The sequence below is a fragment of the Onychomys torridus genome, chromosome 1 (assembly GCF_903995425.1).
Source record: "Onychomys torridus chromosome 1, mOncTor1.1, whole genome shotgun sequence".
NCBI lineage: Eukaryota > Metazoa > Chordata > Mammalia > Rodentia > Cricetidae > Onychomys > Onychomys torridus.
In genome coordinates this window covers 158,622,001-158,646,197 of record NC_050443.1, presented here as the reverse complement: position 1 = coordinate 158,646,197, position 24,197 = coordinate 158,622,001, and the positions used below count along the sequence as shown (strand labels likewise).

Here is a 24,197-nt window from a genome sequence, read left to right as displayed (position 1 = left end):
GCAAGGTAATTTGTCTCTGACATGCAACATCCTAATCTCCCCTCACCATTGAAATTATAATCAGTTGATTAGCTTCTGTAGTTCAGTAATCTTTCTAAGAGTTCTCATTCCCAAAGACAAGCTCTTGGAAGACAAAGTTGGTACTATGGCTTCATCTATTCCCTTCCCCTAGGTTGAGGTTCCTTGTGATATTTCAATACTTTGGAGATCATAGTTTTAATAGTCTGATGGCCAAAGGGAGGGCCACATGCATTTCTGTTTAGAATATCTTCACTCTTACTGTTAAACTGCTTGGTTGGCCAGGAACTGGAAACTGGACAGACCATAGACCTAGGGAAGAACCAAACACAACTGGCCAAAAAAAAAAAAAAAGTCAGCAAAATGATTTTTGATAATACTCATAGATTGATGCCTAGCAGTCATCATCAGAGAGGCTTCTTCCAGCTACTGATAGGAGCAGATGCATAGACCCACAGCCAAACATTAGGTGGAGCCTGGGAAAACTAGAGGAAGATGTGGAGGAAATATTGTATGAGAAGAGGAGTCGAAGACATCAGGAGAACAAGACCTAAGAACCAACTAAGCAGGGCTCTTATGGGCTCATAAAGACTGAAGTGTGATTCTTTTGCCTGCTCTTGAGATCCTTTTCCTCCTACTGGGTTGCCCTGTCCAGTCTTGATCTGAGGGTTGTGCCTAGTCTTATTGCATCTTGTTATGCCATCCCTGGGAGGCCTGCTCTTTTCTGAATGGAATCAGAGGGGCAGTGGATCTAGGGGAGAGAGGAGGTGCCTTGGGGACTAGGAAGAGTGGAGGGAATGGTCAGAATGTATTGTATGAGAGACAAATAAATAAAAAGAAAAAGAAAAAATAAGCCACCTGTACTATGCTTTAAAGAAGGAGAGTGGTGTTGAAATGGCAAATATAACAAAAAAGTGTTAGGAAATGGGCAGTTTTGTTTATACAGATCAAAGTGTACTAAAGATAGAAATCTCTCCCACAGGCCATACACTGTGTACTTTTTGGAGCTGAATTTATAGATCTTTGGCATGTAAGCTTTCCAGTGCATTTGTTCATAGCAAGTCAATGGCTCTCTTTGTCATCCTGGGGATTTGCCTCTCTTATTTGATTTTTCTTTCCCTATGGTATCGGCACCATGGCAAAGGGAAGCTACCACCTGGACCCTCTCCTCTTCCAATTGTTGGAAATGTTTTGCAAGTGGATATTAAAAGTATCAGAAAATCTCTGAGCATATTAAGTGTGATTAGCTTCCTTTCAGTGGTTTTTCAATGAGTGAATTATGCATCCTCAGTACAAATAAAATTTGGTCCTAGACTCCATGTAGATGTTACCAAGGACTAAGAAGAAAACCCTGACACGTGGGGTCCCAACTGACAAGTTTTGATCACTTGTCTTAACAGAAGTGTAGGTATAGAAGTTAATAGTACAGCAAGAAAAGGTATTTAAATATCACTGTGGCCACTATGACAGAGAGAGATCCAGAAAATTTCTTTGTGTTGACAGTCTTGAGGTTTTTTAAAGGTGAAAAAGCAAAGGCAAGGCTTGAGGGGCTTGCACAGCATAGTCTTATTTATCAGTGTTGAGGAATTTTCCAGTTCTTGAGGGTAGAGGACAATGCCCATTTGGTACTAAGGAATCTAATTTCTTTTTGTATTCAGGAAGTTGTTAAGCTGGTCAGAGGCAACCTCCTGGGGTTCTGGGTGGGGTATTATGGTTCCCATGATATGATTGCCCTTTTCTGGGCTATCTCCTTCATAGAGCCAGCTGCCTGCAGAGCTCTGCTGTTCCTGGTGGTTTAGAATAGTTATGTATGGCTTCTAGGGCACTGTAGAGTCTCTGTAACAGAACCTGTGGGCTTGAAAAGACTTCAATCATGTCAGTGGCTTCAACACTGAAGCAGGAGGATTAAACACTTTGTATAAACACTGGAGTGCTTATCTAGCCTACAGGCAAAGTCCAACAGGAACTGAACCACAGTTTAAGGTTAAGGAGACAGGTATGAACTGAAGGCAGAGATGTTAAGATTTATCTCAGTTTTAGTTACTCACTAGGCACCTGAAGGCCCAAGTGAAGAGTAAATGTGTGTATGATGTGTATGCATGTATATATGTGTGCATATGCATGTTTGAGTGTGGGCACACATGTACCACAGTGATCATGAGGCAGTCAGAGGACAATCTTGCCATTATTTTTGAGACAGTGCCTTTGTGAGTCACTGCTGTGTACCTCAGGGTAGCTGGCTGTGAGCTTCTGAGGATTTTCCTGTCTGTCTCCTTTCTTGTTGTGGGAGTGATTGGATTGCATGTGTGTGTGACTGTGTCTGACTTTATGTGAACATAGCAAGTGTTATACATGGAATTACCTCCCCAGCCAAAGAATGGAAACAAAATTTTTAATGGAAACCCAAGCCAGCTCTTAAGCCTGTGCTCTACTGAGAGCTAGGAAATGGGACCCAGCAGATGATTTGTGACACTATGAGGGAGCAGAACAGTGTTCATGTCCTGTCTTGGGTCCAATTTTAGTAGAGCAATTATTCTCTGATGAATTGCATGACAGATGGAACTGTGTTCAGTTCACAAAAACTTATTGTATAAGTTTTAAAGTCTACACTTTTCTGTAGTATACATGGATTTGAAATGAAGGACATAACAGGAATTTGGAGAGTTCTTACCACATTTTCTGGATAATGAGTCGATGACTGCTCTACTACTGATCCACACAGGCAGCTATTCCCTGACATCTGAAGGAATGACCAGAAATCTATCTTTTCTCTGAGACAGCCAGTCACCAGAGCACTCACTGCCCCTATAGCTTCTTCATCCTGGGCAGAGAGTTCTGAGTTAACTCATAACTTGGGGCAAGTTTTAAAATCTTGAAATTTAATTTCTATTTCTTTGATATGTAATGTTTCCACACAGATTAGTTGACTGTGTTTACATTCAACAGTGATGAATGGCTCCTTGGCTTCAGGCATTATGCTCTGTGCATGCAACTGATTTTAAGGGTGATTGGAATGTATAAGCCTTATAGAAGGTACATTTTGGAGAGCAGGCATGTCTATCCTGCTGTGTCCCCAATACTGTTAAAATTCAGAGACCTCAGCATAAAGGATGACATGGAGAATGGATGACAGGAGATGATTATATATGTACAAGAGGGGTAACTACTCAGCAAGAGAAACACATTGTTTATTGTAAGAGCAGGCTAGAAGAGAAATCTAGTGCAAATGTAGATTTGACAGGAAAATGTAAAAGTAAAATTTGAGCAAATATGTATCACAGTCTCCATTGCGTAGAGGAAGAGTAGAAACAGCAATGTTGTCAAGAGCATAATGATAATGGCTATTTAACTGTCATTTCTTATTAAACTAGTAGGTCTAAAATCAATGCGTGTGTGAGTATTAAAATGTCTCTGCAGTATGGATGAACATATTTCCCTTACTGATCATCCCTGCTCTATTTCCAGCTAGTAAAAGAATATGGCTCCGTGTTCACTGTGTATCTGGGCATGAAGCCCACGGTGGTGCTGCATGGATATGAAGTACTGAAGGAAGCTCTGGTTGACCAGGGAGATGAGTTTTCTGGCAAAATTACTCAGTAAAGTCAGCCAAGGGTTAGGTATGGTTCTCTGTTGGGACACATCCAGGTCTTTACAGGTGGGAATGAAGTTTAATAGGCAAGGAAACTGAGAAACTAGAAGTATTTATAAGCTTATGAATTATTTTATAACAATTGAAAACAATTTAAATATCGAATATGAAAAGCATTTCCTTATGTCATATTTGTGTAACCTTTGTTCCTATTTGTTATCTGCTCGCTGCACTCTCCCATTTCTGTCTGTGTTACTGATTCCCTTCTTCTCTCCAATAGATCCATCTCTGCTTTCACATATTTTCCTCTCTTTTTATTCCCTACTCTTAGATCTCTTCTTCCTCTCTCATGGTCTTTCTTCTTTCAACACACACAGACACACAGACACACAGACAGACAGACACACACACACCCTCTAGATTCTCTATAACAGAAAATTGCTGCATTTGTTTTTAAGAGTCTGGGTTCCTTTACTTGAAACAAATAATTTATAGTTTCATCCATTTCCTTGAGTCTTAGTAACTGGTTTCTATTGCTGCACCATGACCCAAAGCAAGTTTGGGAGGAAAGGGCTTATTTGGCTTACCCTTCCATGTTGTATTTATTATTGAAGGAAGTCAGGATAGGAACTCAAACAGGGCAGGATCCTTGAGGCAGGAATCCTGATGCACAAGCCATAGGGAGGTGCTGCTTACTGACTTGTTTCTCATGGCTTGCTCAGCCCACCTTCTTATAGAACCCAGAACCACCATCCCAGGAATGGTACCACCCACCGTGGGCTGGGTCCTCCCCAACTGATGACTAATTGAGAAAATGCCTTACAGTTGGACCTCATGGAGGCATTTCCTCAACTGAGGCTCCTTTTTCTCTGATGACTCTAGTTTGTGTCAAGTTGACACACAAAACCACCCAGTACAGCCTGTAAATGTGATTCCATTTTCTTTATGTTTGGGTAAATTTTGATTAACATGCATCAGTAGATTTAGTGGCATTTGGTGTGACATTTCTGTAAACAGATACAATGCTTACTGAAGAATTTGGCTTTTTTTTTTTTTTTTCTCAACTTTCCCTGCCCTCTTGTGACTTCTGTGTTCATTAATGAAATGTGTTTTTTATTAGGGATCATTAACCCATTTTCAAATTGATTAACTTTACATACAATGTCTCCATGAAGCATCAAGTGGGAACTTGGGACTACAGCATACTCGTTTTCTATTACAGCCAGAAACATAACAATAAAGATACTGAGACAAAGAAAGTGACAAAACATCCCAGTCACCAAATATTCTGACTCATGGCCTGAGTATGGATCTAGATGACTTTAAAAGTATGCATAGTATGGCAACCAGTACAGATATGAAAAATTGTATCCAGTCTTTTATCTTTAAAAATTTATGGGTTTATCTTTTACTTTGATCATGTTTTGAGTTTAGAGAATTTATGTTGAACTTTCTAGATGCACAGATCATACAATACCTGTAAGAGTTTAATCAAGCACAAGAGAATCAGTATTATTACCTGTGATGAATACTTTCAACTAGAATTCATGATTTTTTTTTTCTCCCAACAGGTATCATTTTCAGTAATGGAGAAATATGGAAGCAAATGAGGCGTTTCTCCCTCATGGTCTTACAGTCTATGGGGATGGGAAACTATCGAAGACCGAATTTAGGAGGAAGTCCTTTATCAATTGGAAGCAGTGAGAAAAACCAATGGTGTATATCTGTTTCTATAATTAATAGATAAGCAAGACTGTTATTATAAATAGTTTTTTTTATAACAGTCATGGAGACAGAAGTATAATTGAAGGTTACTCTGATCACAGAGGAACAGTAAGAAATGATGTATTTATGATGCCAGCCTTCCCAGGACACAGGCTGACCAGCTTCTGTACAATTAACTTCAGTATTTCCCATGGTTTTTGTTTTCATGTGATTATGGAAGGAGAGAAAGCTAGAGAAAATAGGAAATGCTTTTTAAATTAGACATGAAAGTAGCACAGAAAATTTACCTTACATTGGCAGGTTCTATCTAGCAACAGGACTGCTCTACCCTGGACAAGAAGGGTGAAAAAGTGACTAGGCTATGCTTACTGGAAGGAAAATAAATAAAGAAGTTGTTCAGTAACTTTTTGAGAAACATTACAGGTGACCAAATTGTCTAATGTGTCATGTACAATCATTCACATGGGAAAATATGAAATGACAGAGCTGTCTCAGGACAAATCTCAGTGCATGACTATGTCCAAACGTAGGTGTAGGGCATAGGGGAGGAAAAAGAGTGGGCAGGAGATCAGGTAGGAGGGGATGAGGTCAGGGTCACAAGATAAACACAGCTTCAGATCTTCAGTATCTAAATGTTTTTAAGAACACCATTAATGCTCAGAGATGGTGGAGCATACCTTTAATCCCAGCACTGTGGAGGCAAAGGCAGGCAGATCTCTGTGAGTTTGAGGTCAGTGTGGTCTACAAAATGAGTTCCAGGACAGCCAGGGCTACACAGAGAAACCCTGTCTCAAAAAATCATTAACATAATGTTACTTTATTTTCTGTGGTGAATTGTGTTTTAAACCAATATTCTACAATTTTAAAATGCATTTTTTGGTAGTGCATAAAATGCAATTATTATACACAGTATTTTTATAACCTGGTTTATCTGGGGATAAATTTGCAGAAATGAAGGGAGTGTGTCAAGGAAGGTTATTTGATGATATGTAGTACCATGTTACGCACCAGACATGTGCAGAAATGGACAAGAACATACTGCATGATTGTGTATATTATTTTTGTGAGTTGATTTTCAAATGTAATGTGTTGAGTATCCTCATGTGTTTACCAATTAATGGATTCCAGAATGTAAGTAGCTGAGTAGTATAATGTTCTGCTGATTTAAATGCAGTGTAGTTCATTCAATCACTCTATTTCTGGCTGGTGGATTATTCTCAGCCTTTGATGTTAGCAATGTAAAAATTTTCAGTGCCTGAAAGTCATTGAAGATCTTTGAGATCTCTCTCAGCTTCTTAGAATTATATATTTTTTGGCTAACTGAGATGCCTATTTAACATATCAAAGCAGACCTGGCTGCCAGGTTCTCCTAGCATCCTTCAGTCCCTACCTGTTGCATGGGATGGCTGGCATATCCTGCCCCCTACCCTAAATTTTTCCAGCCCAGGGACTCGGCTGCCCTTACTATAGATGACCCTCCCTGTATAATTCAGCCATTTTGATCACCTGGTCCCTTTTGGTCTATCCTTTACTCTCCTGTCTCTCCCCTTTCCTGTCCTCCCTCTCCTCTCATGGCCTGTCTCAGGCCCATGTCCACTCTGGACTTCTGCTTCTTGCTGTGCTCTCCCTTTTATCTACAATAAACCGTCTATTCCACTATAGCTAGGAGCAGTCATGTACTTCCTTTTCTATTTCTTTTTTTCATTTGTCTGCTGTTGAAATACCAGACTGTCATTCCCTTTCCAGGAACTCAGCCTCTCTGAACCAAGCTGCTGCTCTGACTCTCCTAAGGTATGTTCAGATCCTGTTTCTGCTGGCTCCTGCTATCCCTCAAATCTGACCTCCAGTTCTAGAGTCCACTTCTCAGCTACCTGTCCCCTCCTAGAACTCTGACCAGTCCCCTCCTTGTCTATGCCACACATGTCTCTCCAGCTCCTAGAGCCTTCTACACCTCCCAAGGCACCTGCCTGGGAACTCACCTCGCATCTCTGGCCTGCTACATCTTTCTGGGTATCTCTACTAGGGACACTTACTGTCTCCCTTTTGCCCCACTCTTTCATCTCTCTCTACCATACAAGTGTCATGCTGAGCTGCCTGCTTTGTCTACTACTACTACAAAAGCCACACCAGTGTGCTAGGAAGCTGCTCTCACCCTACTTGGGCCCAGGGCACATGGGAAAGGATGCCTCTCCTCTGTCTTCGGGACATTTTCCTCTCTGACAAATTTTCCATTCTGCTTGGGGATGCCCCAATGGAAATTCTTGTCACAAGGACAGACACTTTATTCACCTCCGCTATTTTATCTCACCTTCCCCTAGGCATCTGCAGTCCCACTTTGCTACCTCTGGGCTCCCACCTGAAGTTCCATAGCGTCTGCTTTCAGCTCTCTCCTGAAGTTTCCTCTCCAGTTGCCTCCCCTGTCTCTTCCTTAAGCCCTCCCAGGCCTCTCCTCCCTTGGGCAAATCTACTTCTGCAACTTCTCTAAGCCTAAGCTCATCCGGGCTAGAGGTCACTGTAGAAATTCCCTCCAGTGAAATTTCATTTTTTAAAATCCTCTCTCTTTCCTTCTGGGACTACAAACAGTTGGGCCTCAGTACAGATCAATGGCTGAAGATTAGCATGCTCAATTTTCAATTTCTCTCATATGGTAACAATTTCTGCCACTGCACAAACAAATGACCCTAAATTTCTTACATCTAGACTTGTCTTGCTCTACACTCCCAAAGTCTCTTACCTCTCAAGTTCTTCTATTTTTCTCTCTTAAAAGTCTTTTATCTCTACAATTTCTCTGCATTCTACTTTCAAAAAAATCCCTTAAAACTATGTGGTAAACTCTATCTCAGTTTTTTTTTTTTTAAAGACAAGGTTTGTTTGTGTAGCCTAAGGTGCCCTGAATTTCACTTTATAAATCAAGTTTACTTTGGACTTGCAGAAAATCTTCCTGCTTCTGCCTTCCCAATGCTGGGATTAAAGGTGTGCACCACAGCTGCATGGCCTATCTCAGGATTTGTACATTCATTGGGTATGGTTAAAAATCCCTAAGATCTGTAACCAAATTTGGCTTATAACAAAGGTCTATTATTAAACAATCTGTACATTGGTAATATTTGCTACAACTTACTATTTATGTGAATCAACTCTTGTTTAAAATACTGTATATGTAGTTTGGGATTCAACTATTGTTTAAAATAGTTCTAAAAAATAGATATTTTAACTAATAGCCATATGGCTGGCAGCTATCTTTACTAAGGTTAAAGGGTACATGTCATGTGACTTCACCATTTTGATTAAGATGACCACATTGTGTAAACCAAGTAAGACAACACTCATAAAGCTTCTCAGGCCCACTGAGCTCTTAGTTTAACATTGTATCTCTTTGTAGACTAGGGAAGCAACATTAAGTCTCCAAAATATTTGTATTAGGATGGATTTTTGTATAATAAAAAATTCCTAAAGTTAAAAAGGTATAATCAGGTTAACAGAACCTACCTTAGAGGTATATGTCTAACTTCTTATGTCTTTGCTATATACTCAACATCAGGCTTCTAGTTACATTTGATAACTTCTCAAGCCCAGGAGCTGGCCTGCCCTTCCTCCAGCTGTCCTTCCCCATATAATCCAGCCATTTTGGTTACCTTGTCCCTTTTTGGTCTACCCTTTACTCTCCTGGCTCTCCCCTCTTCTCTCCTCTTACATGGCCTGGCTCAGGGTCATGTTCCCTCTGGACTCTCCCAGATGTCCTGGTCTCTGGCTATGCTCCCCCTTTTATCTACAATAAATCTTCCACCATATAAAAGCAAAAATTTAAAATATGAGTAGGGCTGGAGAGATGGCTCAGCCGTTAAAGGCTAGGCTCACAACCAAAAATATAAAATATGGGTAAAGTAAAACAATGTACTGGGGGTTATACATATATGATACATGATTTTGCATATCTAATCTAATAAAATTAGTCAGGCATTGATGGCACACGCCTTTAATCCCAGCACTTGGGAGGCAGAGGCAGGTAGATCTCTGTGAGTTCGAGGCCAGCCTGGGCTACAGAGTGAGTTCCAGGAAAGGTGCAAAGCTACACAGAGAAACCCTGTCTCAAAAACCAAAAAAATGTAATATACTATATATAGTATAGTATAAATATAATATAATGAAATACAATGCAAGCCTTGTCTGAAAATGGTGTGAAAGGTCAGAGAGATTATGACTTTCCCTCATCTCCTGACCCACGTTCATTCACACTTGGCTTCCTTCATCCCACCTCTCTGTTGGAGCTCACACTCTCAGCAATGCTATATTTCTTCATTGCATAACTCAAAACACTGGAAGTCTCTTCACAGGTTGCAGAGACCTGTTGTCTTCATAACTTTTATCTTTATATTCATTTTCTTGTTTCCCTCTGAGGTTGTAGTATGGTCGACAGACTTGAAAGCACATAAATGGTTTCATTAGTCACATAATCATACTTCCTGGAGATCAGAGTGATGCCTTAGGTGGTCTGTAAATGGTGAAAAGATCAGGGAAGGGCTGGTACTTTGAATTTCTATATTGATTAAGAGGTGGGTCTAGGATGAGGAGTCCCTGTGTCCGTCAAGGCTAGCAGGGGTTGAACTTCCTGCCTGTGTTAAAGGAAGGCACACTGGGCCTTTTAGTCCATGTGTCAACATGTGGGTGCAAGAGTGTGAGTAAGGGATGAAGCTAAGATCTGGTAATGTATGCATTACATTTTTTAGTATATTTTCTAAACTACTATGTATACTTTCAAACATATGACTATACTTTTACTTTGTGTCAACCTTACACAAGAAAAGCCCATTTAAATTATCTTAAGTGTGTTTTCTTAAATGTAGGTGCATGTTTCCTCTGTCTATTGATCTCCCTTCCCACCCCAACCAAAATTACTGATGTCTTTTCTTCATGCTGGATTATGTGGGTTTCGTAATTTGGAAATACATGAGTGTACTTGCTGGGAACACAGTTGTATTTCCAGTGTGAATTCTTTTTTGAGAACTTGATACACTAGCCCTAGTCTATTTAATTTCCACAGCCATCTCCAATTCATGATCTCTTCTTTTGTAATTATTGTTATATGTATATACACATATATGTACACATGTGCACACAACCTACTAAGTCCATTTAGCATTGCTTAGAGGTATATGTGTCCAGAGATGAATACTTGGGATTGGATAACCTCTGTGGGAATTTTTCCTTGGAGGAATGATTCTCCATCTCTCAGCAGCCATTGATTGCTTTGATTGTGTTGTTTGGGCCAACACACACAGGGACTCCTCAGCCTAGACCAACTTCTTAATCAATATGGGAATTCAAATTCATCTAGTGTAGTTGGAATCTTAACAGGTCTTATTAATAAAATCAAACCCGAGGCCAGTTACTGGGGTGAATACTGGAAGATCAGAGAAGCAGAACAAGCCACAGTTTCCTTACCTCGCCAGTTCCTCAGCTGGTCTTGTTTCCTCAGACTGTAAGCTTCTGAGTCCTTATTTCAATATTGTTAAGATTCATGCTACACACAATATTTTGGGGAACACAATACCACCACATTATAGGAATATGTGGAATTTCCTGTCCTGGTTGCCATGTCAATTGGTGTCATTATGCTATTCTTATTCAGGCAACCATATTGTTGAGAATTCATGGGAGCATTTTCCATATCATGTTTGGGGAAACTCTCTAGCAGCTGATGTCCTTGCCCTCTGGCTCTTACCATTCTCTCCTCTTCCTTTTTCATGATTTTCCCTGAGCCTTAGGAGTAGAGGTGGTATTGCAGAAGTATCAGTTAGGGTTGTATACCCCACTCTCATTCCTCCCTCCCTTTTTTTTCTTTCCATTCTATAGCCCAGACTAGCCTTAAACTCATAATCTTTCTGATTCTGCCTCCTGAGGTGCTGAAACAACAGATGTGTGCCTGTTTAATGAACTCAGCAGTTCGAATTTCTTTATGATACACCAGTTTATCTGTAGTGGCAGTAGCAGTTGATAAAATAATTCTCATAAGTACAGCAATGATCAGTCCAATCATCCTATGAGTTCTTATTAGTACTCTTTCAGTGAGCTTCTGCACTAGAAGTATCACATGTGAGTCTTGCCATGGCCTCAACAGTTTCATCAGCATCCAAACTGTTGGCCTTGTTCTGAGAATGTATAGCCTTTCAGAGGTGACATTTAAAGACATAATAGAATTAACACAGGTATGAGGAGTATAGTGTTCACAAACGGTACTATAGTTATTAGGGTGCCATCGAACAGGCCTTTTTAGTAATAAATAAAGATAATGGAACAATGCTACAAAAGGGTGACTGATTTAAGCTAAAAGATAAGGTATACTTACCTTCATTTATGTTAAACCTTCCTTTCCATGCTTTAAGAGAGCAGGAGGCACTTGCTAATTTCCACAAATTAGTTTGAACCAAATTGCCAAATTGCAAGAGGGGACTTGATATGCCAACCCCATGCCCTTGATCAATTCATTAAAAGTAGAACTAATTTCCATGGTTTCATTCAAACTATACCATTGCCAACTCAATGCTGAGAGAATATTTTCCTTGGGGGAAGCTATATGAGTTCCAATCAATGACTTCTCCCATGGGAGATATTAACAAGCACCCAAGGGTTCTCACTTTTACATTATTGCCAATGTACCCAGTCAGACTCCTTGTTGGTAACCTGTATCTCACAAAGCAGCAGATTTATGGAACTAGTAGTATTGATCTCCTGTCCTCTAAAACCAGATGCATGAAGCATATATAAAACTTATTATGAAAATCCTGGGTAGTATTAACTGTAGATAACCACACTTGAAAAGTTATATATATTTAGACATTGAGTTCCATTCCCCATACAAATAGGAATTTCTTACACTTCCACAGTATAATTTATGATTTCCTTACCCTCCTCTATTGGCTTAGCGGGTCCTCAGTTGTCATAAGTACCAGGTAGCCAAGAAGATTCATTAACTACCACAGGGTTATCCATATCTCCCCAATTTATTTCTAGGTTAATTGGAGGATTAGGAATGTAGGCCCAATATGTGTGATTGGTCCCTGTTACCTGTACAGTTACCATGGACAGCATAGCAAGAAATAAAGTTGTAGTATTCAAAGGTTTCTTAGCCAGTCGAACTATTATTTCCCTTATCACACAATTTCTTAAGGTGTCTTCAGGTAGGAGGATCAGCCTTCCATTTTAAGGACTTTCTCTATTTTTTCTTTACAACCTTTCTTCTGTAGAAACATAAGCATAACCTGGGTTCCAATTTAACACCTTCCCTGGTTCCCATTCTAATGTTAAAACATCCTTGTAGTACCCAGGCTGGTTCAATTCAACAGTCCCCTCCACCCCAATCCAATGCCTTTTAGCAGTAGTTGTCCCTATTTCTATTAGCATTTACAAAATTAAAGTTAGTAAAGCATTATGCAATCTATCCCTGGGAGCCCTCACATCCCCCTTCTCTCTAAAAAACATTTCTAAGTTAATTTTTTGTTAACCTGAGTATACCTTTATAACATTAGCAATTTATGATCATATAAAAATCCATTTTAATTCAAAATAATAGTAAGCAGAGGTTCATTAGGACTAAGAAATTTTATAGGTCCTGTCTTTGACCAATAATGGCCACAGCTGTCCCTCGCTATTCTCTTAGGTAGGTTGTTTTCCTGTTAGTATTTTTTTATTTTTTTATTTTTAGTGGCTGAGGTGGCTGCAGCTCAGTATTACTGTCATGTTTCAATGAAATTCCATTTATTTACTTAATTAATTTATTTTTAAAGCAAGGAAACTGAGCTGAAGAAACACACTAAGCCTTCTTAACAGTTTTGTTTCCTTTTTTAAAAATTTCTGTGTCAGACTATTCACATTCCATCCATTCCAACTTCTTGTTAACTAGTCTTCATTCTCAAGTACCTTTTCCAAATGTTTCCTTCTACTATATCTTTTCTACATCTGCAGTCCTTCTGCAATGTTCTTTTTCTCTCAAGTTAGGTCACTTTCTTTTCTGAGTGTATCTCTGTCCTTCATGTGTTAAGTTTTATATGAGGTCCGTTAATGCTGAGCCTCAACCTTTCTTAAAGATACCCATTTTGGATGTGGGTATTGCAAACTGGGGTTTCAAAGCTATCCATGATTACAATAAGAATGAAGCTTTTCTTAGTCAGCTCAAAAACTGTCACCCAAATTTAAATAAATTGCAGAGTCAGTGAAATACTCAATAAATTAGAAACATTTCATAAAGGCTGTCTGATTGCAGTGAATTTAAACTTTTGAGCTGTATAACTCAGTATGGATACATTTTTTTTGTGGAGCATGTGGGATTTGCATGTAAATATACTCTTTGTCTTTTTCAAAAGTCATCTATAAAAGCATTAAAACAAACCTCTACAGGATTTTAGGAGGTAACCTTTGGGTAATACCCATGGAGAGTTTTTTTAAAAGAGAATCCTTTTTATTTTTAATCGATCCCAAGTAACATGTTAATGCAAACTGGCAATTATTAACAGTGTGGAACAAACAATTTACCTGCATTTTATTTAGTGGAAAAATAATTTTTTTAGACTCTTTATCAGTACGAGATTATTTCTAAGAGCTACCACCTTAGAAAATTTAATAAGTGAATAACTTGTTCTGTTTCCGGTGTTACATTTTATAGAATTTAACTGAGAGTTTCCAGAAAGTAACTTAAAAACAGAGCCAAATCCTAGGTAGTGATAAACAGATAGAGCATACCTAATGATATAGTTCAAAATTATGAATTTTGCTCTTTCATTTTATTTACTATGATAATTAGGTATTCATTTAAGCATTAATTAGATGATCAAGAAAAGAGACTATCCTCCGTATAATAAAGGACTAATGCTACTGGAAACTTAAACAACATTGGCTTAGACTTTATTATGCCTGATTCCAGTTGTGTTTGTACTAGAGGCTGGGCTTATCTTAATTTTTTCTCTCATGAGCGGACCATAGATATTGAGTTATTCTTGGTATTAGGGAAAAACCAGAAACATTTCCTATGAAGGGACTTTTAATATTGAGTTATTCCCCTATAAGGGAAAAACAAAGAACATGTAAACAAAAATCAGGTAAATAAAGAAGAAAATTCTAAGTTCTGGGCCGGTTGTGTTGGCTCAAGCTGCAGCGGTGGGGCCCAGCCTGTTATTCTTTGGAATTCAGGTGTCACTGCTCTGCACTGGAGGGTCTTTGGCTGGAAGAGCTGACAGGTAGCGTGCAGCCAGAGAGCTCTGAGTTCCAGCTCATTTTAATTCCTTCCAATCGTTTAGAATAGTTCTATTCTGAGCAGCCCAGTTATTTAAAACCTGTCTTACACAGGGTGGACGCATCCCACGTGTCACCACTATTTCGTTAAACTGCTCTAGCTCTGTCATCTCTGTAGGATTCCAGCTAACAACTATCATTTATTTTTTCTATCAGGAAGAGCCTTTTTCCTTCCTCTATTTTTTTTTTCATCTCTTGAGCCTTTCTATTTGCAGGCCTTGATTAAACATTTCCCCTTTCTCTATCGGGAAAATCCTTTCTCTTGATTAAACAGTTCCCCCTTTTCCACCTAGAAGGCTCTTTTCCTTGATTTATTCTTTGCCTCAGGAGCCATTCCATTTGTATTTGTAATATTTGCAAATGTGAAGTTAATGCTTCTCCTTTTAACAACTGTATATATTGCCACTCCTGAGATGGGGGATTCCCCATGTCCCTGCCAAATCCTGGAGTCCCCCTTACCGGACCAATCATTACCTCCAGTCCTGGAGTCTTGTTTACCTAAGCACAGGATACCTCCAGTACTGGATTGTCCATGTTCCTCTTTCTTCCCAGCCCCATGACATTGGGTGCCAAATGTAGGTGTTCTGTATGACTTGAGAAGGTCAAAGAAAGAAAGTCACTCCAGAATGTATTTCAGCTTTTGCTAGCTGCAGGGCGATCAGCTTCTGATGAACTGAATGCCTAGCAGCTTCACAGAAGCCTCTTTATTGTTACACAAAAGGCACATTCAGCAAGTCAATTTCCTCATACCAAAACCTCTTGTCTGGTCTAGGAGTTGTCTGAAGGAACAAACCAGTACCTAACAAATTATCAGTCATATGAGACTTCCTGGCTTGCCAGGTATGTCTGGAGACTAAATTATTCGAAGTCTCTGAAGTTTCTTCAGGAAGAACAACTCAGATCATCACTGACTATTTACAAAGGTTACTTCAAAGCCTAGGTTCCATCACTCTGGAATTTATGCCAGATACAATGGATGCGTTGAATCTTTCACTATAACTCTCATTTATAATAACATGATAGTTGAGCACTGAATGGTCCTACTTCATACTTTTTCCCAAAATAAAAAAATAACAGATAGCCAGCCACTGACTACACTTTAAAATTTTATATATGTATAGTTAAATTATACATGAAATTGTATATATACAATTATATATACATACATAAAATTATATATATAGTTTCATATATACATAATTTGAAAATTTGGCATTCACTTAAGCATTAATTAGATGATAAAGAGAAGAGAACATCCTACTATTAATGAATAACTAATTTGAGATTATAATCACATAATTTCCCCCTTCTGTTTCTCTTCTCCAGCTCCTCTCATGTTCCTGGCCCTCTTGCTCTCATTCAAATTCAAGGTCTTTTTTCTTTAAGAATACACACACACACACACACACACACACACACACACACGCACACGCACACGCACACGCACACACACACACACACACACACTCACACGCACACGTGCACACACATCAATAAATAAATATAGCCTCCTGATTCATTATGTGTTGCTTGTATGGATACGATTTCAGGCTGACCACTTGGTGTTAGGTAACCAGTTAGGAGACATCTCCAGAGAAGACTAATTCTCCCTCTCCCAGCAGCCTTTAATTATCTAGGGGTGGAACCTCAAGAGATTTCCCCCTTCTGCATTTTTTTGTCTACAGGAGTTGCAGTTTTTAGGTGACTGAAGAATTATGTGCAAGAGAAACTGGGATAAAGACTTCTTCGATCCCTGCTCTCACTGATTTGTTGTCTGAGAAATTTTGACTAGTCATTCTGTATGTTAGTGTTCTCAGTAGGACAGAGGGGACAGTGGGATTATCCTACACAACCTTTGGAAGTCTGCTATCAGGAAATGAATGTGATCAGAAGTTGCTTCACAAGCTGTGCACACGGCAGCTCTAGCCATTTGATCATGCTGTGACTGCCCTTCCAAATGGCAGGCATATAGATGCACAGGAGGCATGTGAAACTCACCCTTATGATTGGTGGACAGAGAACTATGTCCTGGAAGGGGTGCTATTTGTACTAATGCAAGCTTGTTTCTCTTCCAGCTGTGCAGTGCATACCCTGTTTTATACTGTCTCCCAGGAAGCCATAACGAATTCTTTAAACATGGAGCTGAACAGAGAGAGTTCATTTTGAAGGAAATAAAAAGGCATCAAGAATCTCTGACCCTTAGTAACCCTTAGGACTTTATAGACTATTTCCTGGCTAAAATGGAAAAGGTACAAGGGATCTTGACTTGCTATTTCACATTCGTGGGAGTTCTTGCTCAATTTTCTTTATTTTGGTAAAAGTGGGATGTTCAAAATAATGTTTCTTTTAATGATACATTCATTGCTTGTTGAACCAGTTTCTTAAGGTTAAATCATTTAGAACATATTGGGATCATTAAGATTCTCAGTTATTTAGAATTAGAAAGTTTATCTTTACTGTGTTCTAGGTTAGGTCTTTACTTTGAGGCAAATGAAAACACATACACACCCATTTAAGAGTGATGAGAACATGTCATTATACATAAACAAACCTTCAGGAACAGTGGGTATAATAACCTAGGGAACACAGGACTTTTCTTTAAAGAGACTCTAAGCAGTTGAGTTTGGCTTTGAGGAAACTCCTGTTTAGGTGAACAGGAAGATAAGCTAGAGGATGGTAGGTAATTGTAGTCTTCAACTGAGCTATCTTTGAGAAGGTGACATTGATTTGAATTATGGTGGTGGGTGTAAGGACTGAAGAGATTAAAAATAGCAATAGACTTTGTTTATGTGTAGTCCCTGAGACTTTAAATGTAATAAAGTTTCACCAGGGCTAGAACTGATGGTATCAGTAACTGACTTGATAAACACTATATTTGAAAAAAAATTACAGAGGAACTGATTTTCTCCAGTGGGTGAGAAGGGAGGAACAAGAAAAAACTTGGAATTTTGTACCTTCAATTATGTTTTAACTGTGCGAAGGAATCCTAAGGGTCACTGGATTCCTTTATCTTTAGGTAGAATACGTTCTAATGTCTTGCTTACCTAAAAAATGCTTTTCTTCATATTGAATTATTTTGTTTCTTGTAAGCTTTTAAAATAAACAAACACAAACAAGTAAAACTAATTTCTATAACCTATAATTGTTAGGAAAAACAGAATAAAACTCAGAATTTATCATGGAAAACCTGATCATCACCATATTGGACCTTTTTGGTGCAGGAACAGAGACGAGTTCCACAATAAAATATGGGATTTTGCTCCTGTTGAAGCATCCAGATATTGTTGCAGAGCTTCTCTGCATCCAGAGGTCACAGGTATGATCATAGATGGGCAGATGAATGTCCAAGTAGAAATAGGCAGATAGAGATAGAAACTGTCTCACTCTTTTCTAGAACATACATTATACTAGTAACATTTGCATAATTAGTACACTTACCTTCTACTGGATGACTTTAATTCAAACTAGATCACAGTAAAGAAAAAAAAATAAAATCTTTAAGCCACAGCAGGAAATGGTAGGGAAGTGGCCACTAATCTCTCTGCTATGATTCAGAATCCTTGATTTGGGTTGGGACAAATATGCAATAGTTTTCTTCCTCACATTTTTCCTACATCATAATAAATATCTATCTATTTCCTAGGAAGTATATATCATTTAAACTTTTCTTATCATATATTAATTGCAGTCAATGATGTGTTTCATTACAACATTTTCAGAAATATATGACTATTTTGATTATACTCCATTTTCTCTTTCTCCCCCTGTCTTCCAGTAACCGCCTTCCTCTTCCCAACTGGTCCCTTTTTTACTTTCATGTCTGTGTTTTTCTTTTTTTCAATAAACCAATAGTTTAATTAATTATTTACCTGATCATTGGTGAGATGTTATTTGCTGTATTATCAACAACTGAACAGTGACCACATTACTCAAGAGACTCTCTCTTTACTTCCCAGGAAATATTAATTTCCATAGAGCCTCAGGAAGATTTTGGGTCTTGTGAATCCCTCACCTCTCAATGAGGGAAGGTTGATGGGATCATTCTTGTTCAGATGTTTTGTAGGTTGTCATAGTTGCTGACAGTTCAAGAGTTAAATGTTCATGTGTCATAGGGTTTCTATTGCTGTGAAAAGACACCATGGCCGCTGCAACTCTTATAAAGGAAAACATTTAATTGGGGCTGGCTTACAGTTCAGAGTTTTAGTCTGTTGTCATCATGGTGGCACACAGTCTGACATGGTGCTGGAGAGGTAGCTTTGAGTTCTATATATGGATCATCAGGCAACAGGAAGACAAGAATGGTCCACTGAGCCTGTTTGAGCTTCTGAATCCTAAAAGCCCACCTCTTGTGGCAAACTTCCTCTGACAAGACCACGCTTACTTCGGCAAGGTCACACCTCCAATAATGCCCCTACCTATGAGTCTCTGGGGCCACTTTCATTCAAACTACCACTCTATACTTTAAAAATGTTTACAAGCCACTTCTGCTTATTTTTTAAGAACTCTGTTCAGAATTATAACTTATGTTTGATTTGATTATTTGTTTTGTGTGTAGAGTTTTGTGTTCATTGTATATTCTAGATATCAATCATGCATCAGATTGTGTAGCTGAAAACAATTTTCTCCTGTCCTGTTGATTGCCTCTTCATTTGATTGACAATTTCTTTTGCTGTAAAGAGGTTTTTAATTCCACGATGATCCTATCAATTACGGGCATTATTTCATGTTGACTGGATTCCTATTTATTAAGTCCTTTGTTCCCCCCTGTAGCCTTACTGAAGTCTCTTTTCTTCCTTCATGCCCAGGTGTTTTTTTTACATATATTCCATTTTTCTTCATCACCTAATAATACCTCTGCATTGTCTCCACACTTCACAACTGTTTACACATACACATAGACATACAAATAGATACAATAGGTTAGGGTCCCCTAGGAGGGAGAACATACAGTTTCTCATTTCTGAAGTTTGGTTCACCTCAATATTATGTTCTTCTTATCCATTCTTTTACTGTCAATTTATGTTGTCTTTTTCTGTAACAGCTGAAAACTCTTCCATTCTGTATATGTACTACATTTTCATCATTCATTCATCAGCTGGTAGACATCTAGGGTGGCTCCACTTCTTTGTTATCAATAAACAAGGATGTATAAATGTGTCTGTGGTAGCATATGGGGTTCCTGGATATATCTCCAGGAGTAGTCATGTGAGAGATCTCGCTTTAACTTATTGAGGGACAGCCATAATGATTTCCATAATGGCTGTACTAATCTGCACTCCCATCACTTTCCCCACATCCAGAGCAATGTTTGTTGTCAAATTGCTGAATGATAGCAATTATGACTGGGATGAGGTGTTATCTCAAAGCAATTTTAATTTGCATTTTCCTGATGACTAGGGATGTTGATCACCTACAAATACTTTTTAGCCAGTTATGTTTCCTCTTATGAGAACTTTTCATTTGTCCACTTGCTGATTGGCGGATTTTTTTGTGCGTGTTTAATATTTACAGTTCTTTATAATTTCTGAATATTAGTCTGAAAGATAGCTGGCTAAGAATCTAAGAGTTTATCCCATTCTGGGAATTCTCTGTTTACTGTTTACTGTCCTGTTAAGGTTTTTTGTTTTTTGTTTTTTTTGTTTTTGTTTTTTTTTTGCTGTGCGGAATCTGTTGATTTAATTTTGTACCATTTGTTGATTTTTGAGGCCAATGCCCTGCTCTTAGAACTCTGTTCAGAGAGTTCTTTCCCATACCCATTTCTTTAAGTTTATTTCTGATGTTTTTCCCTAGAAGCCCCGACATTTCAAGCTTTAATTAAAGGCTGAAGGTGTTTATAAGCTCTATCAGGTCCTTGGTTGAATTTTTGGTGTCACTCATGTATACTATCATGTCATCTGCAAATAGGGAAAGCCTGACTTCTTCCTTTCCAATTTGTATTTCCTTAATCTCCTTATGTTGTTTTCTAGCTCTGGCTAGAACTTCAAGTACTATATTGAATAAGTATGGGGAGAGTGGACAGCCTTGCCTTGTTCCTGATTTTAGTGGTATTGCTTTGAGTTTCTCTCCATTTAATTTGATGTTGGCTGTTGGCTTTCTGTAGATTGCCTTTATTATGTTTAGGTATGTTCCCTATATTCCTGAAAATTGGGAATCCATCTCCCCCAAGACCCAGCTGTAGCACTCTTGGGCATATACCCAAGGAATGCTCAATCATACCACAAGGGCATTTGCTCAGCTATGTTCATATCGAATTATTTGTAATAGCCAGAACCTGGAAACAACCTAGATGCCCTTCAACTGAATAATGGATAAAGAAAATATGGTACATATACACAATAGAGTACTACTCAGCAGAGAAAAACAATGACATCATGAGGTTTGCAGGCAAATGGATGAATCTAGAAAAAATCATCCTGAGTGAGGTAACCCAACTCAGAAGGACAAACATGGTATGTTCTCACTCATAGGAGGATATTAGATGTAAAACAAAGATGACTAGACTGCTACTCACAACTCCAGGGAGGTTACCTAGAAAACAGGACCCTAGGAAAGATACAGGGATTGCCCAATGACAGAGAAATGGATGAGATCTACATGAACAACCTGGACGACAGTGGGAGTAATGCAGGGCAAGATTTGAGGGAAAGAAAGCTTAGGGGAGCAGGAGATCCCAGCTGAATCAAGAACAGAAAGGGAGAACAAGGAATAACAGACCATGATAAATGATGACCACATGAGAATAGGAATAGGCAGAGTGCTGGAGAGGTCCCCAGAAATCCACAATGATACATCCTCTGTAGACTGCTGGCAATGGTCAAAAGAAAAAGCCTGATCTGACCAAGTTGGTGATCAGATGGCCAAACACCCTAACGGTCGTTCTGGAACTCTCATCCAATAACTGATGGAAGTGGATACAGAGATCCTTGGCCAGGCCCCAGGTGGGGCTCCAGGAGTCCAATTGTTGAGAAAGAGGAGGGACTGTAAGAGCGTAAATTGTTGAGCCCAAGATTGAAAAAAGCACAGGGACAAATAGCCAAACTAATGGAAGCACATGAATTGTGAACCAAAAGCTGTGGAGCCCCCAGCTGGATCAGGCCCTCTGGATAAGTGAGACAATTGAATAGCTTGATCTGCTTGGGAGGCATCCAGGCTGTGGGACGGGGACCTGTTCTTGATGCATGAGCTGGCTTCTTGGAACCTTGGGCTTGTACAGGGACACTTTGCTCAGCCTGGAAGGAGGGGACTGGACCTGCCTGTACTGAATCCACCAGGTTTAAATGAATCCCCAGGGGAGTCTTGTTCCTGGAGGAGATGGGAATGGAGGGGAAGGGATGGGAGGAAGGTGGGGGTGGAGGCGGGAGGGGGGAGGACAGGGGAACCCATGGCTGATATGTAAAATTAAAACACAAATATAATAAATAACAAAAAGAAAAAGAAAAAATATGCCTGGAGAAAACATCAACAAACAAACAAACAAACAAACACCCCTTCCTCAAATACCACAGCTCTTTTGACATTTGACATTAGTCCTGCCTGAAGTGTGGTTGGCTTCCCCAATGAGACTGTTGGAGAAAACTAATTTTTCTTAAGTGAGTGGTTGTTAATTTGAGATAGCTTCTGGGTTAGGGATTGGGGCATTTGTCTGCTTTTCCTCTCATTGCTGAGAATTCATCTGGCTTAGACCTATGCAGGCCTGTGCATGCTGCCACAGTCTCTGTGATTTCATATAGCATGCCAGTCCTGTTGTGTCTAGAAGGTCTTCTTTCCTTGGTGTCCTCCATCTCCATGGGCTCTTACAATCTTTCTATCCCCTTTTCCACCAAATTGAGATGAATATTCAATGGCCTTGCCCTGTGGGATGACACTGCTGAATGTGTATCCAAACTGATGCACTCCAGTGAGCTTCTTCAATTCTGTAAGCTCCTGGCGTCAGACTACAAAGTGGTGATGGTGGCTGTGAGGTCAATGCACAGAGACCCTGAATGAGAATTCTAGGATATAAAACCTGTTAGGCCTAGTATTTATATGTTCTTTGACATGGAAAGATGATCTCTCTCTCTCTCTCTCTCTCTCTCTCTCTCTCTCTCTCTCCTCAATCTGCTCATCCACAGAACAAAGAGATCAAATGAGAGACGTTTAAATTGTTTTCAGATTCCATGATCTTCTTCATAAGTGATTTTTGTTTTTTTTTTCTTTTAGGGCATAAGTGTAATGACATGTCTGACATCTGTCCTACACGAGGAGAAAGAGTTTCCCCATCCAGAGAAGTTTGAGCCTGGTCACTTTCTGGATGGGAGAGGCAACTTCAAGAAGAGTGACTACTTCATGGCTTTCTCAGCAGACAAGCAAGCTTTGTTTCCATGTGTGCTAGGGCCCAGGTGAGGTGAGAAGAGGTGTGCATGGAGGCTCCCATGGGTGACATAAATAGCCATCTCCATGAGGCCAGAGGCAGCAACCCCAAGGTGAAGGCTGATCTTCTCAACAACTCCTTCTGAAAGAAATTCTATTCTTCTGAGGTGTTTCTCTCCACCCAGAAGAGTCAGGTTCCTGTGGCCCAAAGGAACATCTTATATGTAGCAACTCAGTACTCAGATTCAGGGATACAGTATGTGAAAGAAACAAAGAGGATAAATGAGTAGGAAAAAATACTCTCTTGTGAAAATGTGCTATTCTCAGGTCCTCTGGGGGAGCCCAGAGACAGTAGTTTGCAGAGTTGGTATTTTTGAAGGACACCAGGCTGAATGGGCAGATTTCAAGAGAAATTGCTTGCAAGAAGTATCATTTAAGTGCCTTCTTTCAATTTGAAAGGGTCTCAGAAAAGAAAAATTGTTCCACTCTAAGGGATGATTAAGTGTAGCAAAATTGTTAGAAGGTCTTATTAATAAAATCAAACCTGGGACCAGGTATTGGGGTGAATGCTGGAAGATCAGAGAATCAGAACAAGCTACAGCTTCCTCACCTCACAAGTTCCTCAGCAGGTCTTGTTTCCTCAGACTGGATTCTTCTGTGTCCTCATCCAAATGGGTCTCAGCTGAACTGCTGCTCAAAAGCCTAAAAGCTTAACCAGCCAAATGCTTCTAGTTTCTAGTCTTCACGCCTTATATATCTTTCTACTTTCTGCCATCACTCCCTGGGATTAAAGGCTCACTTCTTGGGATTAAAGACTTGTGTCTCCAAGCCTGGCTGTTTCCAGTGTGGCCTTGCACTCACAGAGATCCAGACAGATTTCTGTCTCTGGAATGCTAGGATTAAAGGCGTGTGCTACCACTATCTATCCTCTATGTTTAATATTGTGGCCGTCCTGTTCTCTGACCCCAGATAAGTTTATTAGCCTGCACAATATTTCAGGGAACACAATACCACCACAATAAAAAAGTTAAAATGATGATTAAAATGATTAAAACAAGAGAGACTATTCCCATGGGCACAGAGGAAGGGGTAGAGTATGGGAAATTTCTCAAGACTGATAGAGGCAAGAAGTCTCTAAAGACCAGGAACCCTCTTGCGGAGGCAGAATTTCCTCCACTAGAAACTCAGGTTCCAGGAGAGATAGGGCTGTCACATAGAGAATCACCTTCTC

The 24,197-nt window shown here is 39.4% G+C and overlaps 1 pseudogene; it reads left to right on the top strand.

Moving 5' to 3' along the window:
- Positions 1-1,083: 1,083 nt before the first annotated feature.
- Positions 1,084-24,197, top strand: part of LOC118578277 — a 39,187-nt pseudogene continuing 16,073 nt past the window's right edge.